This window comes from Lipotes vexillifer, unplaced genomic scaffold (assembly GCF_000442215.2).
Source record: "Lipotes vexillifer unplaced genomic scaffold, Lipotes_vexillifer_v1.1 scaffold129, whole genome shotgun sequence".
Classification (NCBI taxonomy): Eukaryota; Metazoa; Chordata; class Mammalia; order Artiodactyla; family Lipotidae; genus Lipotes; species Lipotes vexillifer.
In genome coordinates, this window is record NW_006777287.1 from 3398715 (window position 1) to 3405802 (window position 7088).

Here is a 7088-nt window from a genome sequence, read left to right on the forward strand (position 1 = left end):
GGAGGGAAAGAGACAGAAATATATCTCTAAGGAGTAGAAACATTGAGAGACAAGCTTGTTTAATATAGCTACTTGTAGAGTTCCTTACATAAGTGACTGAGCAATTTTTAAAATTCACCCAATTGATTGCATGGCAAATATTATTTTCCAGTCCTCCCCACCTCTACTCACACCATAAACCCTTACCAATCCTGTAAAAATGTACATGTCATACAATATAAATTCATGTTCTCAAACTCTATCTTACATGGCTCAAAGCAAGGCCCTCCAATTGGGCAAATCAATCAAATTCCACTCTTGATGAAGAGATAGTTACGACTTCTGGTCTCAAATTCCATATGTTAAATGCCAAACCATATTCCTTCTTATGCAAAACATCTTTCCAGAGCACCTCTCTAAACGTCCTTCTCCCACTGATGACACCCTGCCTCTCTCTCTCTTTTTCTGTTCTCTCTCAGTTTTTACCTTCCTTTCTCCTTTATCCTTCTCCACAGAGAATTCAGAGCTTCATAGTTTGTAAATAATAATTACTGTGTATAATATCTTGATTTGACTGTGGGAGTGAGGGCAAGAGGGGAGAGAAAGTGATTAGAACTGGGAAAACATAGCGGCTTATGCAAGATAACACAACAAGTGCAAAGCTGAGCCAGACAGGATGAGAAGCCCAGATTTTATGGTATCACAGGCCTTATTACATCATCCACTTACATATTACCCCCCAAACTCAGCTTACCCATATAGAAAGTACCCAGACAATAGTTCCCATCTAGAGTTGTACTTCATCCATCCAATGACCTTCCTCTCTACATACCAAATCTATAAGACCTGAGCGCCTAGCCAAGTCCTTTCTGCTCAACCCAGAACTCAGGATTTCAAAATTCTTGTCTCTCAGGACCAGATTCACCTACCACTCCACGATTTTCCACAAATAGGGGAAAATTAACTAACATTGATTGACTACAACCTAGGTGCCAGGCATTCAACCTTCATATGGGCAAAGTTGGTACTATTAGTTTCATTTTACAGGTGAGAAACTGAGGCTCAATGAGGGGCTTTTCTAGGATTATGTACCTAATAAGTTGGCAAGGGGGAATTTGAACAAAATGAGTCCAAGGTCTGTATTCTTTCCACTACCCCTCTATGGGACAACTTCTATGGGACCTTTATTTAACCAGGCCCAGAATGCTCATTTTATCCTATGTTTTCCCAAGTGTTATCTCCTATTCAATTCTCCAATTTCCTGTTTCTTCAATGAACTAATAAAATTCACCAATGGAAGGAAGTTATGCTTAGTAGTTGACAGGGAGCAGAGTATAGAGGGAAAGTACAGTGGAGCTTGATTTGATTCTCTCATTTCTCACCTACTATTCCAGTCCAGGCTCTTGGAAAAGGGTAGAAATCTTTTGACCTGGGATACTGGACTCCCATAAACATCAACCCTAGCCATCCCAGAAAGGCCTAGCAGACTAGATGAGTTTGATCTTCTTTTGGGTAGGCCTGAAAGTGGCCAGAAGAGGACATATCTTGGTCTTTCACCAGGTTTTTGATATCTGCAATCCAGGCCTCTCCTGTCCCTCCACAGGGACTATGAAAAGCCTGTGGTTTTTTAGAGCTGTTTGTCTAATGGACTTGGCTTTGCTAGGGGATCCTAACCCACCCATGCTCCATGCTGTTCCTTCTCAAGCCCAAAGGGCTCTACTGAAAATGATCTATCTCTGGAAATGGCCCAAATCCCTGCTGCCTTCCACTTAGTTCTCTACCTTAGGTATCTGGGATTAGGAGTATACGTGATTTTAATCTGCCTTTTAGGTCGACAACAGGATGATTAAAACTGCCCACAGTATATTTTAGGCTCTAAGTCATCAATTTTTTCCCTTTGCACTTTGTTATATTTCAGATTGGCTTGTTTCTGCTCCAGTGTCATCACAACATCATCTGTTCTGGGCAAAGTGGTACTGTTAGCTTTTCCCATCAGCTGCCTCCCACTTCCAATTTCTCTGTCTGGCCCCCTCTTTCTTTTTTAGCACTCCTCCCTCCATCAGAGACTTCCAGTAACACTAAGCCTTTGTTCAGGGAAATAAAGCTCATGGGATAAGGTCCAGTGATAAGCTAACAGGAATGATGGTTTAATGCAGTGAGGATCTCAATGATTCCCTGAAATCCTACCATGTAAATATCCTCCAACTTCCCCAAATAAATACCCCACTCATGATCATGCACAGCCATGTAGCCGCTCTCAAAAATGGCCAAGGAAACAGATAAACATCCATTCACTCATTCACTTAATCATTTATTTAACAGTTTTTGTTAAGCACCTCAGCTGAAGGCATTATAGGCAAGGGGAACAGCATGAGAAAAGATGGGGGGATTAAGGGAGAGCTTGCCTGATTCCAAGAACTGTAAGTTCTTGAGCTTAAATGAAGTGTAGGATGCAAATGTGCATGTGAATATAGACGAGACCTGAGAAATAGTTACAAGTCAGATCAGAAAGGGCCTTGCTTGTCATTCTGAGGAGTCTGGGACTTTGTCTTGAAGGTAGTGGAGAAAGACAGCTTCAAGATATCATCCAAGTGAAAAATAGGTCCTTAGCCTATAAAAGTTACAGGAAACCCCCTCTTCCTTTATAGGTGTCATCAGAAAAATTAAAGTATAGCTTATTTAAAAGCAGCTGAGAGCAGTGCAGTTGTGTCTGCTCAGGACACCCCAAGGGAATCTGCTTTTGTTGGCAGTGGGCCCAAGCATTCTATCTATGGTCGGACCTTGACTAATTTATGGTCCTTGGAGCCTGAAAAATAGAGTTTGCACATGATACTTTCCCATCAGCACTTATGAGTTTCTCCCATTAAAAAAACTTCCTGGATCCCACACATTCCTCTAGCTATCACTTTCTTTTTTTTTTCTCCTTTACAACCACACTTCTGAAAAGAATTTCTAGTCTCACATTTTTATTGTCTCACCTCCTGTTCACTCCCCAACCCAATACAATCAGATTAGTGCTACCATTACTTCACCAAACACAGCTCTGACTAAAGTTGTCAATGACGTTGATGCTAAATCTGATGATCACTTGTTTGTTCTCATATTCTTTACTTCTGTGCATAATTCAATACAGTTCATTATTTCCTTCTTGAAATATTATCTTTCTTTAGCTTCTGGGTTCAGCCTTTTCCTGGCTCTCTTCCTGCCTCTTCAGACCTCTTAACTTCTACTTAATCTTAAAATGTTGGAATCATCTAAGTTTCACCCTAGACCCTCTCCTTTTCTCACTCTGTATTTTCTCCTCCAGATGAGCTCAACCAGCCCCATGTCTTCAATAATAACATATATGCCAACAACTCCCAGTATTTCTAGATTTCTCTTCTAAACTTCAAAATAGTTTATTCAATCACTTACTTAACATGCACCCAAAATCATTAATATCCAAAATCAAACTCATTATCTTCCCTCTTATTCAAACTTGCTCATTTTCCAGTGCTCTGCAACTCAGTAAAAAGACCACCATTCCTCCAGTGAAGCATACCAGAATTCAACTATTCTTGATACCTTCCTTTCCCAAATACAAAATAATTGATATAGTCTAAATGGCGACTGCATGGTTTGGCCGCTGCTGAATTCTCCAGCCTCATTTTATGTTCTATGCTCATGCCGAACTTGCCTTCTTTCATTCCTTGAGGACACCCGGGTGGTTTTTGTTTTGTTTTGGCCTCAAACTCTTTATATTGATGAATCTTCTTCCTGGAACATTCTTTCCGCAAATTTTTACCTGGTGAGCTCCTACTTAACCTTTTTTTTTTTTTTTTTTTTTTTTGCGGTATGTGGGCCTCTCACTGTTGTGGCCTCTCCCGTTGCGGAGCACAGGCTCCGGGCGCGCAGGCTCAGCGGCCATGGCTCACGGGCCCAGCCTCATGGACCGGGGCACGAACCCATGTCCCCTGCATCGGCAGGAGGACTCTCAACCACTGCGCCACCAGGGAAGCCCTCCTGCTTAACCTTTATGTCTCAACTTGAATGTCGCTTCCTTGCATGAACCTTCCTGGACCCATCTGACTAAATTGGCTCTTCCATCACACTTTAATCTCTCCCTGAATTACACTCCCGGAGGCCCATAATTTTTCTTCTTAGCACTCCATTACAATTTGAAATATTTATTCATATTTTGAGGATGTCTACACACTATCTGTCTCCCCTACTTGACTGTAAGCTCCACGAGGACAGGGACACTATCAGTATTGTTCTCTTCTATGTCCTCCACACTGAGAACTGACACATATCAGGTAGTTAATAAATATTCATTCAGTGAATATAGGTATGAATGAGTGAATGAGTACAGGTTTTTCTCAAAGAACATACACCCTTCTACTAAAGAAGAAAGGCCTTCTGAGTTTGGTGGGCCTACTTCAGGATCTGATGAGTGGATAGTCTGAAAGATTGACATCTGTTTTTGACAACACATTGAAGTTCTCAACAAAGTTCTCAAACATTTTTATAATCATTTCCCAAGTTAGACCTGGCTATTATAATCCCTTATTCTTTTTTTGCCCCAAGGTCTCTCCCTGGGGAGTTTTCTTTTTTTAATTGAAGCATACTTGATTTACAGTATTATTTTAGTTTCAGGTGTACAATATTTTTATAGATTATATTCCATTTAAAGTTGTTACAAAATAAAGGTTATATTACCCTGTGCTGTACAATATACCCTTGCTGCTTACTTATTTTATACAAAATAGTTTGTCTCTTAATCTCCTACCCCTATATTGTCCCTCCCCCTTCCCTTTCCCCACTGTGAACCACTAGTTTGTTCTCTATGTCTTGTGACTCTGTTTTGCTATATACATTCATTTGTTTTATCTTTTAGATTCCACATATAAGTGATAACAGAGTATTTGTCTTTCTCTGTCTGACTTATTTCACTAAGCACAACACTCTCTAGGTCCAACCACATTGTTGTAAATGGCAGAATTCCATTCTTTTTATGGCTGAGTAATAGCCCATTGTATATATGTGCCACATCTTCTTTATCCATTCACCCATTGATGGACACTTAGGTTGCTTCCATATCTTAGCAACTGTAAATAGTGCTGCTATGAACATTGGAGTGCATGTATTAGTGTTTTTGTTTTCTTCAGATATATTATACCCAGGAGTGGAATTGCTGGGTCATATGGCAGTCCTATTTTTAGTTTTTTGAGGAACCCCCATACTGTTTTCCATAGTGGTTGCACCAATTTACATTCCCACTAACAGTGTACAAAGGTTCCCTTTTCTTCACATCCTCGCCAACATTTGTTATTTGTGTTCTTCCTTTCCTTTTTGTTTTTTTAACATCTTTTTTTTAACATCTTTATTGGAGTATAATTGCTTTACAATGGTGTGTTAGTTTCTGCTTTATAACAAAGTGAATCAGTTATACATATACATATGTCCCCATGTCTGTTCCCTCTTGTGTCTCTCTGCCTCCCACCCACCCTATCCCACTCCTCTAGTTGGTCACAAACCAGTGAGCTGATCTCCCTGTGCTATGCGGCTGCTTTCCACTAGCTATCTATTTTACGTTTGGTAGTGTATATATGTCCATGCCACTCTCTTACTCTGTCCCAGCTGACCCTTCCCCCTCCCTGCATCCTCAAGTCCATTCTCTAGTAGGTCTGTGTCTTTATTCTTATCTTGCCCCTAGGTTCTTCATTACCATTTTTTTTTTTTTAGATTCCATATATATGTGATAGCATACGGTATTTGTTTTTCTCTTTCTGACTTACTTCACTCTGTATGACAGACTCTAGGTCCATCCACCCCACTACAAATAATTCAATTTCATTTTTTATGGCTGAGTAATATTCCATTGTATATATGTGCCACATCTTCTTTATCCATTCATCCTTTTTGACCCACCTCCTAGAGAAATGGAAAAAAAAAACAAAAATAAACAAATGTGACCTAATGAAACTTAAAAGCTTTTGCACAGCAGAGGAAACCATAAACAAGACGAAAAGACAACCCTCAGAATGGGGGAAAATATTTGCTATGAAGTAATGGACAAAGGATTAATCTCCAAAATTTACAAGCAGCCCTTGCAGCTCAATATCAAAAAAACAAACAACCCAATCAAAAAATGGGCAGAAGACCTAAATAGACATTTCTCCAAAGAAGATATACAGATTGCCAACAAACACATGAAAGAATGCTCAACATCATTAATCATTAGAGAAATGCAAATCAAAACTACAATAAGATATCTCATACTGGTCAGAATGGCCATCATCAAAATATCTACAAACAATAAATGCTGGAGAGGGTGTGGAGAAAAGGGAAATGTCTTGCACTGTTAGTGGGAATGTAAATGGATACAGCCACTATGAAGAACAGTATGGAGGTTCCTTAAAGAACTAAAACTAGAACTACCATATGACCCAGCAATCCCACTACTGGGCATATACCCTGAGAAAACCATAATTCAAAAAGAGTCATGTAACAAAATGTTCATTGCAGCTCTATTTACAATAGCCAGGACATGGAAGCAACCTATTTGTGTTCTTTCTGATGATAGCCATTTTCACAGGTATGAAGTGATATCTCATTGTGGTATTGATTTGCATTTCTCTGATGGTTAGTGATGTTGAGCATTTTTTCATGTGCCTGTTGACCACCTGTATGTCTTCTTTGGGAAAATGCCTATTCAGGTCTTTTGCCCATCTTTTAATAAGGTTGTCTGGGTTTTTTGATATTTTAATGCTTTTGATATTTGTATGAGCTGGTTATATATTTTGGACATTAACCGCTATTGGTCATATCATTTACAAATTATATTCTCACATTCCATGGGCTGTCTTTTCATTTTCTCAATGGTTTCCTTTGCTGTGCTACTTTTAATTAGATCCCATTTGTCTATTTTTGCTGTTGTTTGTTTTGCCTTAGGAGACTGATCAAAAAATATTGCTACAATTTATGTCAAAGAGTGTTCTGCCTATGTTCTCTTCTAGGAGTTTTATGGTTTCATATCTTCATCAGTGCTTTATAGCTTTCAGGGTATAGGTCTTTCACCTCCTTAGTTAAATTTATTCCTAGATATTTTATTCTTTTTTTTTTTTTTT